The sequence below is a fragment of the Aethina tumida genome, chromosome 1 (genome assembly GCF_024364675.1).
Source record: "Aethina tumida isolate Nest 87 chromosome 1, icAetTumi1.1, whole genome shotgun sequence".
NCBI classification, from domain to species: domain Eukaryota; kingdom Metazoa; phylum Arthropoda; class Insecta; order Coleoptera; family Nitidulidae; genus Aethina; species Aethina tumida.
This window is the reverse complement of record NC_065435.1, coordinates 30,356,079-30,368,754: the sequence shown is the minus strand read 5'-3', so window position 1 is coordinate 30,368,754 and position 12,676 is coordinate 30,356,079. Positions and strand designations below refer to the sequence as shown.

The 12,676-nt window shown below is 34.9% G+C and overlaps 1 long non-coding RNA gene across 1 annotated transcript in view; it reads left to right on the top strand.

The window, feature by feature from the left end:
* LOC126264218 (uncharacterized) overlaps positions 1-113 on the top strand; it is a 101,280-nt gene extending 101,167 nt beyond the window's left edge. Inside the window, exon 2 of the long non-coding RNA XR_007546981.1 lies at positions 17-113. This is a non-coding gene — a long non-coding RNA (uncharacterized LOC126264218). The remainder of the gene's footprint in view (positions 1-16) is intronic.
* Positions 114-12,676: the final 12,563 nt, after the last annotated feature.

Here is a 12,676-nt window from a genome sequence, read left to right as displayed (position 1 = left end):
GGTCACCCCCAAGGAGGTGATGTCGAAATTGTGTAACTACGACGCACCCCACTATTTATGGTTCAGTGTTGAAATTTATGTATATTGAATTGTATTAAAGTATTTTAGACCAAGTGCCCTAAGAATTAGAAGAGCCTTCTCATAGAAAATAAACTCCTTGTTATTAAAGTAATTATTTAACGTTTCTAATTGAATGGAATTATTTGGTAGCGCTAATGGCTAGACGTCTCAGTCTCAGTTTCGGTTATTATTTTTTGACAACTCACTGACAATCTTGACAACTGATCTTTGTGTAATTTTGTTTTGATTGGTGTCCGATCCTATAATGCTCTTTGGCGAATTACAGAAAGAGGATATTTCAGTCTGCCAAAATGTGCGGAAAATGGGATCACATAAATATTAATCAACGAGCTGACCCAGCTTACAAAATCCGATAATATGCATTCCTCAGTTAATTTAATGCTGTCTTGTTAACCAAAAGTAGTTTACCTGAAGCATTCTTCTCAATTTACAGCGCAATGTAGCTTAGGCTATTATAAAGAATGAAAAATTATAACACATCTTAAAACAAATAATGTTTCATTTCCTCTTGGGAATCCAATTGTAACTGTTGTGATGACCTGTAGGAGTGTACTGAAACTACACATAAACTGTTAAAATTGTAATTTGAATTGTGCGCCTGTAGACAGTTAAGTTGTAATTTTAACACTAAATTCTTAAATATAAGTTTTTCTTCTGAAATAATAAATTCTTTTAAGAAAAATTAACAGGTTATGGAGCCAGAAAAGCCCAGAATGGCTTACTTACTGAGAAAAGTAATGAAGTTAACCTAAAACGTCAACACGACAATTGAAAAGTGTTTTCTCGTAACATCTGGAATAAGGGTTCTTAAATTGTGCAAACAATCAATTGGAATTAATTGAAAAGTTAACCGGCCGAGATAATTACGTAACATGGCGATTTGCTCTAAAAACATACCTACAGCAAGAGGAGTTGTGGAACTACGTAGACCCCACCACATGTGTCATTGTGGACACAAAACGAGACACAAAGGCAAAAACTAAGATAAATTTACTAGTTGACTAAATAAATTGCGTACACATGCAAGAGAGTAGTACTGCAAAAGAAGTATGAGATACGTTTTCATAAGTATTTGATGACTCTTTGTTGACACGCTGTGATGGGCTGCTGCGTGATCTCTATAATACTTCACTTACTGTATGTCAAAACGTAGAGAAATATGTGAGCAAAATTATGTGTACTGCTCACAAGCTCAGAGACATTCGTTTCGCAGTTGACGATGAATGGCTAGTTAAATTGCTACTCTCCGGTCTACCAGAGTCCTATCAACCAATGATTATTGCTATTGAAAGCTCCGGCATGAAGATAACTTCAATTTCTGTGAAATCAAAACTATCACAAGATGTTAAACAATCTGAAAGTGACTCGACAGTATTCTCAGTCAACAAGAACAACCACAAGAAACAAATTAAGTAAGGGAGCTACACTTGTAATAAGTAAGGTCATAAAAGTCCTCAAATGCAAATCCAGGACCAAGAATGTTCAACAAAAAGCAAGTAGTTCATCATATGCTGTTGTGTTTGAGGCAACATCCCGCCAAAATGACCCATGGCAAGTGGCTTCCGGTGCATCGTCACACATGACAAGACGTAAGAACATGCTTGAAAATATGACGGTTCCTGTCATACATAAAATCAGAGTCGCAGACAACAAAGTATAATCTGTGCAATGTTCAGTACAAGTGAGGTTGGACCATTATGACGATGAAGGTCAAAACAAAAAGGTGCTTTTTACAAAAGTATTATGTGTTCCTAAACTGGCAACAAATCTATTGTCTCTAAGTCAGATTATTTGCGACGGTAGCCAAATAAAATTTGACGGAACAAGCTGTGTTATTATGAACAGCAGAAGTGAGGTAGTATCTTGCCACTGTGGCTTTATGTGAGGGTCGACTGGAACAGTATTAGGATTAGCATTAGTCATTTCAAATCTGTTTAAAATTTGTTCCGTATAAATACTAAAACTACTACTAAAACTCTTTTCGGTGTAGAGTCGAATTTTGCATTCCAGCAGCGAGGGAATTGTTTTAACCCATATAGTGACTTGTTCAATTTACATACCATGTTTTCGTCATGATCCAACCCTTCTTGTTAAGTCATAAATAGGTGTGTTCAAGTTCTCCATATAAAAATACTGTCTTTACGTCTAGTTACTTGATTTTGTGATTATTTTGTACAGCCACAGATAGTAACAATCGTATTGAATCTCACCTGACTGTTTGTGCAGTCTCACAGCTAATGTGAGAGTATTTCGTTCTTCTTAATTGCTGTACTTATAATCGCGATACCGATTATGGAAAGAGGTTATTTTATACGACAAAACATCGCAGAACCTGGGATCCTACAGCAGTATTTGTGTAAAAAGCTACTTTAATGTGTGGGCAAAAGCACCAAGATATGCTCCAGCTTTTCTTTTACATTTACCCAAATTCATTGTAGCTTGAGCCGAACCAACTTTTCTAGAAAAACTACCGCCCAATCTCTTACTCATTTTTAAATTTCAAACACATTACATTAATATCTTTTATCTAAAGTATAACTTGCGAATATGGTGTTGATTAATTTTTTTATAAAAACTAATCACTTTACATTACAATCGTTATGATTATTTACAGTGGAAAAATTACTTGTCAAATCCAGCCCATTTAGTTTAGCAAACAATAAATCATAGCAGATTCTATCAAATGCCTTTTAAATGTCTGTATAAACAGCATCAACCTGTAAATGATTTTCAAGAGCACCAACTGTCGAGAGGTTATAAATAAGAAGGTTGGTCGCAGAAGATTTACATTTGCAAAATTCATGTTGACTCTCATTTATAATATTTTGGAACTATGGCATAATTATTTTGGAAATGATATTTTTGGACAACTTTGGAAAACTACAAGTAAACTACCTCCATCCTTTAAGGTAGGTATAACAAACGATTTTTTACGTACGTTAGGAAATAAAGTAGATTTTAAAAACATTTTAAATTTCATTGTTAGAGGCTTTGTTAATGAGAATCCACAATTCATTCAATACTGTAGAAAGAATATCATAAGGACCTCTATTACTAGATAAATCAAGACTTCTGAGTTCATTGAAAACATCAATCTGGACAAAATTATAATTAACTTTTTGAATATAAACAAAAATATTAGATTTGTGTCTGCATTGAAGGCTAAAAAGTGAAACAAACAGCTAACGAAGTGTAAATACTTATTTCTTTTGTTGTTTTTGTCTTTCCAATGACGAAATTGTCAGAAGTTATCAAATAATTGTTCAAGATCAGTTTTGAAATCAAATGATATTTTGTACATATTCAGGTTTCGACAGCAATGAAGGCGATATGTTTATTAATCAAAAGTAAAACAAACTTTTGTTGTCTGAAGAATATGCATCGACAAAAGTGTGTGAATTGTTAATTAGACATTGCTATTCCTAACAAATATCAAAATTTTATATAATTTCTTTGATAAGATAATAATAAAACTTAAACATCTTTTTTAGCTGCTTTTTTTCAATTCTGTTAAACTTATAAATTCACATCACATAATTAGGACCTTCGCACTTTCCGCATATTTTGGCAAATTGAAATAACCTCTCTCAGTAATTCGCCAAAGAGCATTATAGGACTGAACACCAAACAAAATGAAATTACACAAAGATCAGTTGCCAAGATTGTCAATGAGCTGTCAAATAATATTAACCGAAATTGAGATCTGAGACGGCTAATCATTAGCGTTGGTTTTTCCCAAACCAATTTAAAAGTTTCTTCTTTATGAGAAGTCTCTTCTAATTCTTAGTGTACTTGATTTAAAATACTTTAATACAATTCGATATACATAAATTTGAACAATGAATCATAACTGGTGGGGTGAATCGTAGTTAGACAATTTCGACATCACCTCCTTGGGGGTGACCGAGTTCCTGAGTTTTGGATCTGGAAGACTTTGCAGGAGTGTGGGTGGCTGGTTGGGATAAAGATTTGGGATTAGCGTTAACAACTCTTCTCTTTCGATTATGGTAACTATTATAACTAAATTCAGACAGAAGGACGAACAACTCAAACAAAAATTGTTACTATCAACAATATTCCCTGGTTGCACTTTGAACAATTGACAAAAGTCGCTAACAATAAGAGATCTTTCTGTCGTTACCAATGGCAGCGGTAACAATCGTCATTTATCCAAATTTGAGTAGCAACTACGGAAAAGTGTTTGTTAAGGAATGAAATTGCACATTGAAACTTGGAACCCTCTGTATAGATGCCCTAACGCAAGCGTCATGCTACGCAGGGTTTTTAGTTCTTAGTTTTTAGTCTTTGACGTTTCTAGCCGAGTGCACACTTTGTAATAATATAAAACGATCAGTGTTCTTGTAACATCGACTATTATTCTCATCACACTCACACCTCAGTTTTCAAAAGTGTTTGTAGTGATATTTTTGTGTTTATTTAGTGTCCATCTTTTGTCTGAATTTAGTTAGTTACCAAATTCAGACAAATGAAAAAATTTGTTTACTTGTCTGGTAACCTTGGTTACCAATCCAAGAAACAACTGAATTAAATTTTTGTTTTCATACTATAAAGAGTTTAATAACCGAATTAGCGATAATGAAATGGGAAAACAGCAAGTGTGCCTGCAAAAGGTCGAGTGGTTCCGAATCCTATTGGAACCGGACGGCACATCGCCAGTTCCGTTCCACAAGAAGTTCCTACTAAGAGACAAAAACCGTGAAAGAAGGAAAGGAAAAGGCGGTTCAAATCCAGGTTCTATTGGCAGAAAGAAAGGTCAACCGCCCGGTAAACCCTGAGCACGACTCCGTTCCAAGTTCCGAAAGAGTTAACTATCTAAAGTAAGTAACAACAGCAAAATTCGGCTAAGCGCCTCACCGACATCAGACCCCCAAATGGAGTTAGACATAACGTTAATATACACAATAAAATAGAATAAAGTATGTTAAAAAACAACAATTGACAAATGAAGGCGACCGAGGTAACCTTGGTGATCAAGAAACAGTGAGAGTCAGTTTGAGAGAAACAGCTCAAGAGCTCAGTAGTAGCCGTCTTTTTTGTTGATTCATCCTTTGTATTTCAATTATTTGATTGAATAAATTACTGCAATTTCTTGCATATTCTCTGAGGTTATGGGCCCAGTGCGTGCAGGATAAAGTTATACAATTGAGGTTGAAAGTCAATTGTGGTGAAGGCAACAGACAAAGATGGCGAACGTTACTGTAAATAACATTCTAAAAATTCAACAATTCGATGGCACGAATTTTAGCAATTGGAAATATCGTGTGGGAATTTTGCTTGATGAAATGGAGTTGAGAAGATTCATCGAGGAATCGTTGGAGGTCATTCTTACAGCGGAAAAAGATGTGACAAAACATCCTACGATTAAGTTGAATGAAAGGAAATGTGTTTCGATATTAGTACAGTCAGTTCATGATAGTCAACTTGAGTATGTTCGCGAAAAAGCTCGGGCAAAGGACATGTTCGACACATTATGCACGATTTTCGAAAGGAAAAGTGTGGCGTCGCAAGTTTTATTACGAAAACAATTGCTGACAATGAAATACAATGAGTCGGATGATATGATAAGTTACCTTTTGCAATTTGATAAGAGAATTCGAGAGTTAAAGTCAACGGGAGCTAAAATGGAAGAGCTTGATGTGGTTGTACATTTGTTGATTACTATGCCAAGAGGTTATGATAACCTAGTGACACCATCGGAAACGATGGATCAATCAAAGTTAACTGTAGAATTTGTTAAAACTCGGTTAATGGATGAGTACAATAAGCGGACTGGTGGAAATGGTTCAAGTAAATCAATTGAGCCTGGAGCAATGTTTGCTGGGAATAAGACAATTATATGTCATTTGTGTAAAAAACCTGGACACAAATAGGCTCAATGTTTTCGCAATAAAAACAAAAAAGAGAGGTCAAATAGAGAAAGCGCAAACAGAGCAAGCGGTTCATCGATGTATGCAATTGCTGAAGATGGTACCAAAGAGAATTTGGCAGAATCGAAGGCATTTAACGCTCAATTGCAGCAGAATAGCGGTAATTACGCGGAAATAAAATTTGTTTTAGATTCTGGAGCGACTCAGCATATGGTGAATCAGAAGATGTTCTTCGATAAATTTGGAACCAATTGACGAAATAAGCATTTCGGTTGCCGGGAAAAATCAAAGCATTGTTGCAAAGCAACGTGGTGACATTCTCGTTAAAATATTTCACCATGGTGACACATCGGTAAAAACAATGGAGGACGTTCTATTCGTGAATGATTTGAAATGCAACTTGATGTCAATTCGAAGACTAACACAAAAGGGATATCGAATTGTGTTTGAGGGTGATTATGCCTATGTATCGCTGAATGGTATCGAAAAGTTTGTCGGACGCGTAAATGGAAGAATGTATGAAGTGACTTTGTACGTTGACAACAATGTGTTTGCGGAAATTACAGGAGTGAATAAATTGAATACAATATCACAGAATTTATGGCATTTTAGACTTGGTCATCTCAACCGAAATGACATGAAAGTTAGCCAATTGTATGGCTATTGGTATGAGTAACGTAAAAAAAAAGGATACACAGTTGTGCGAATCGTGTGTACTTGGAAAACATGTTCGTTCACCGTTTCCAAGAAATTCAAATACACGTTCATTGCGAGTTTTGGAATTGATTCACAGTGATGTTTGTGGACCGTATCCAACGAATGCATACGATGGGTCACGTTATTTTGTGACATTCATGGAAGATTATTCGAGAGCATCCATGGTCTATTGCATCAAGAGAAAAAGTGAAACGTTTGGTAAATTCAAGGAATTTGTTGCAATGGCTGAGGCACTTCATGGCTCAAAGGTGTCAAAATTGAGACATGATGGCGGTGGTGAATACACGTCAAACGAATTTAAAGAATACTGCAAACAAAAGGGTATTCAGATGTTAGTCACCGTTGGTTCAGTATCTGAACCTTTAAATGAAACGCTGCAAAACAAGGCTACGACAATGCTTTTGGCCAGTGGGATGGAAAATAAGTTTTGGAATGAAGCAATTATGTCGGCAAATTATATCAAAAATCGATCGCCAACGAACGCGGTTGGAAAGCAGTTTAAAGACAAGACACCAGCAGAAATTTGGTTTGGAAAGTAACCGGAGCTGTCAAACCTTCGAATATTTGGTTCTGAATGTTACAATCATATTCCACATGAAAAGCGGTTGAAATTACAAGCAAAAGCAACAAAATGTATTATGCTTGGTTATGGTGCGACGTTTGGTACGTATCAACTTTGGGATATTGAACAACAGAAGCTGATTTTTAGTCGAAATGTAACATTCAATGAATCATCGGTATTAAATCGATCAAAGTTAGTAGAGATAATCGGTTCAGAGGCGGTTACAGATAGTGGAAGTACGTGTGACGGTAAAGCAGTTCAACCAAATGATGATGAACAGTCGCGTACTGATAAAACTGGAGAAATCCACAGTACTAATTTGGCTTGTGTTGGTAACGGCGTTTATTTGGATAACATGGGTATCAGCGAGGTAACTCAACGAAAGAGCGGGAGAGTAGGAAAGGCACCGCAACGTTACGGTAATTATGCACCTGAATGTGATGCGCATATGGCACTATCATCTATCGAAGGTGAATCACTAGTGTTATCAGCAGAACGATTTGTTGGTGACGATCCGTCCACAATATCGGAAGCAAAACGGCATAGTGCCAAGAGGTACCCGAAAACTAGACGTTAAGATTAAAATCTCGGAACTAGAGGGTGAATTACAACGAATGAAAGTAAGTAATGCAGTAAGCTGTCTGCTAAACTACAGATACCATCGGTAAATCCTGGAAGTACTCCTACTTCTAACCCTAACACCAATCCTTCCTCCCGACCAGTCACCCCACACCTCCAAAGCGCAGAAGTCTTCCACAAAGTGGGATACTCCTATGGAGGTGGTCTCGAAATCCTGACAACACACCCCTGTGCTCTCCGAAAGGACACGGAAGCACTGGAAGTATTTGTTTCCATTAAGGTCAAAATACAAAAGTTAATAGTTAGAACATGCCTGCTTACAAGGCGACGTGGAATGATAATGCAAGGTACTCAGTAAAACGCTTATTGACTATCTTACAACATTGGTGGGCTGTATACAACTAACTCTGCTTTTACAACTTAACTCTGTTTCTATAACTACGCTCTTCTGTTGTTTTTATTCTCCGTTGTCATCACAACCGTTATACACGATGTCTAGATATTCTAACATAACCTGCCTCGAGTGAATTGGACCAATGATGAGTAAGTATAGTGTTTGCATGAGTACTGAGGTTTACACTTTAAACTATCAATTATCATTGGTTGATTGTGTCTTATGAAATTTTATACAATATGTTCCTACTTTATCTACATGTAAAAAAATTAAAAACTAAATTTCCCAAGTTGTTCTCTAAAGAGCTTAAACATTAACTATTCGTTATTCATTTGTAGACATTTGAATTCCGTTCCCATAAACAAATTTCAATGTTTTATTTATTAATTCGTTATTCATTTGTAGACATTTGAATTTCGTTGTCATAAACTAATTTCAATTTTGTTCATAAAATCAGGTAGACCAAAAAGTTTTCTTTACTTGTTTACCACCAAACTTTAATCATTTCAAACTTTTATTTCATACGAACCACATCTCTCTGAAGTTGCTCCTACGCTTCAATTCAAAATTATTAGTTAAAAATTCTCGCTTTTATTAATGAGTCCCTGCCTCATTGGAAATGATAATCAGAAGAAATACTTGTTTATAGTAATGCTAGAAATGAAACAGATCGTATCAAACTGTTATTTTTAGTAAATATTTTTGTCTAAATTCATTAATTTACTTACAGGAATTCCCAACTAAACAAAGAATAAGTACTTTCATGTATATGACGCTCCTTAAAACAACACATTAATACCTAATTAATTTGTTTTCAGAATAAATTAAGATTGAAATCTTAAAGTACGATGCAAAAGGCAAATGGTGTAAAGATTCTAGTGGCCCAAGAATTGGATTTAAATGTAAGTATAATTTTCATCTGTATTCAAGATTTTTATAATTAATGACATATTTTATGTTAAAACACACACAATTAAATTATTTAATTTAAACGAAACACAAATAAAATTGGTATATGTAATAAAATTAATCTTTAATATTAATTTTATATATCTTTTTTAAAGTATTTCGACGATTCGTTGGGCACGAGGAGTTACATTCACATGGAAAGGCTGATTACCGTCATATAAATGAAGATGAAATGAGTCACGACAAAACCTGACGACATCGGGAAATATTTTCTCTGAGGCTATGAAATATGAATAGAAATCCAAGAAATCCGAAAAAAGTACAAGAAAAAATCACAATAAAGAAGAAAACAGCATTACCAAGAAACCGTCTTCAAAAGTTCTACCAAAAAGGCTGAGGACTGGAATGTTCCCGTTGAAGTTTATTTTAACAGTTTATGTGTAGTTTCAGTGCACTCCTACCAGGTCATCGCATCAGTTATAATTGGCTTCCCAAGAGGAGATGAAACATTATTTGTTTTAAGTAGTGTCAAAATTTTTCATTCTTTATAATAGTGTAAGCTACATTGTGCTGTAAATTAGATTTTTTTAGAAGAATGCTTCAAGTAAACTAATTAGGGTTAACAAGACAGCATTAACTTAACTAAGGAAAGCATATTATCATATTTTGTACGCTGGGTCAGCTCCTGGAGTAATATTTATACGATCCACATTCCGCACATTTTGGCAGATTGAAATAACCTCTTTCCGTAATTCGCCAAAGAGCATTATAGGATCGGATACAGAACAAAATAAAATTACACAAAGATCAGTTGTCAAGATTGTCAATGAGTTGTCAAAGAATACGAACCGTATTCCATATCAGTCTTCACAATATTGCCAAACTTTTTTTTTTTTTTTTTTTTTTTTCTGGGGACAGAGAGGGGAAAGTGTAAACCCCCCTCCGGGCACCGATCCGGAGATCATAACCAATTGGAAACCATATGTGCTCGCACATATGGGGGAAAGGGCGTGTATATACATACACGGGTGAAGTTGAACCAGAAGACGGGACTGACAAAGATGCCAGCCCCCTGTCAACTGGTTCCCGGAAGAACAAGCCCAATCTGAGGAAGGTCCTAGAACCTCCCTGGGTGAGGATTGGGCTTGCAGTTGATCCGTCGGCCTCCCGCCACCACTGGCTTGTGGAGCGGGACTGCCCGAGAGATAATGCCAAACTAATTTAAGTGTTTCTTTTCTATGAAAACTTTTTTCTAAATGTTAGTGTATTTATCTTTTTGCTTTAATTCAATTCAATATACATAAATTTGAACACTGAACAATTTCTAACATTATCTCAGTCATCTAAATCTTATCAATATTAAAATTTGCCCTAATATATATTATTTATTTCCTTGAAAATTATTACTTTTTACCAGTGTGCGTTTATATTCGGATTCAAACTCAGATAAATCAAATGTATATGAAAAAATACATTCAAAATTTATAGTCAAATTATTTTATTATCATTAACCATTAGTGACAATAAAGTATGTATCTAAGGACATTTATATAATATTTAAAAAACAAAAGTAAACTTACTGCATGTCCCGGATGTGAATCGGTACGGTCTCAGTCGGGGATCGTCGTGTCGGTACGGATATTCGAACCGGCACGACTTTGGGCGCCGTGTTTGAAGGATATAACTGTACATATTATATATATATATATATATATATATATATATATATATATATATATATATATATATATATATATATCAGTTACTAAATCAATAAACTATGTGTAATTTGAGGAGAAATGACAAACCAAGTGAAAAACTCAATAAAACCCAAAAGTCTGCCGGCGCTTCAAGAGGTACCCGAAAACTATGCCTTAGGAATAAAATATCTGCTGTCTGCTAAACTACAGACACCTTCGGTAAATCCTGGAAATACTTCTACTTCTAACACCAATCCTTTCTCCCAACTGGCCACCCCACACCTCCAAAACGCAAAAGTTTTCCACGAAGTGGGTCACGCCTATGAAGGTGATGTCGAAATCGTCTGATGATGACGCACCCCTGCGCTCACCGAAAGGACACGAAAGTACCGGAAGTCTTTATTTCCATTAAGGTCAAAAGCCAAAAGTGAATAATTGGAACAGTTTACCAGCATCTGGTTCAGTTTTTGATTCCAATCATTGTGCATCAGTGGATATATTTTTAGTAACTGGAGATTGAAATCTGCCCCGAGTGAATTGGACTAATGATGAGTATAGTGTTTTCATGAGTACTGAGGTTTACTCATTAAACTATCACTTATCATTAGTTGATTGGGATTTACTTTTTAGCAATATGGATGTTAATGATTGTGAGCACAAATCTTATGAAATTTTATATAATATGTTCCATCTTGATCTACCTGTAAAAAATAATTAAGAACTATGTTTCTTAAGTTGTTCTATAAAGAGCTTATGACATTAACAATTCGTTATTCATTTGCAAATATTTGAATTTCGTTGTCATAAACAAATTTAAATATTTTTCATAAAATCAAGTAGCCCAAAAAGATTTCTTTATTTGGTTACCACCAAACTGTAACCAGTTCATACGGAAACATACCTCTCTTATACATAATTTGTTTTCAGAATAAATTCAGATTGAAATCTGAAAGTACGATGTAAAAGGCAAATGCTGGAAAGATTCTGGTGTCCCAAGAATTGGATTTAAATGTACGTATAATTTTCATCTGTATTCAAGATTTTTATAATTAATGATATATTTTATGCTAAAACATACACAATTAAATTATTTAATTTAAATAAAAAACAAATAAACTATTTCGACGATTCGTTGGACACCAGGAGTTAGTTACACATTGACAGACTGATTACTATCATATAAATGAAGATGAAATGAGCTACGACAAAGCCACACGATATCGGGAAATATTTTCTCCGAGGCTATGAAATATGAAAAAAAAATCCAAGAAATCAGAAAAAAGTACAAGAAAAAATCCCAATAAAGAAGAAAACAAGGCTGAGGACTGGAATGTTCCTGCTGGAGTTCCACATATCTGTGTGTGTATAAAGCAGGTACTTTCATTTTGTTGAAATGTTTCCACAGTATGGACCTATGTTTCAACTCATCTAACATTTGAGAATTAGGCATGTTTATAATAATTATAATTTGATAATTGTGGCGAAGAAATTTTTCCTATTGTAATCTGTACTTTATGACGGTAAATGCGTTTCCTAAATAATTATGTTGTATATATTATAAATAATTATGTTATATATAGCTGTAAATCTTGCTACTGAATAATTGGAGTTTGAAATAATCGACAATGTGTCGAAACCATTTTATAACACCAAACTAAATTATCGCCTTAAGGGCGGCGTCTCCCTGTGTTAAATTCCCTATACAAACGCCGCCGACGACTTGGAGCAAATCTCAAAAACTACGCAATCAATCTATTTGAAATTTTGGGTGTGGATTAACAAATGTTTGACCTTTGACATGACATAGTTTTAAAGCCGTAATTTTATTTAATAACAAAGTGATTGA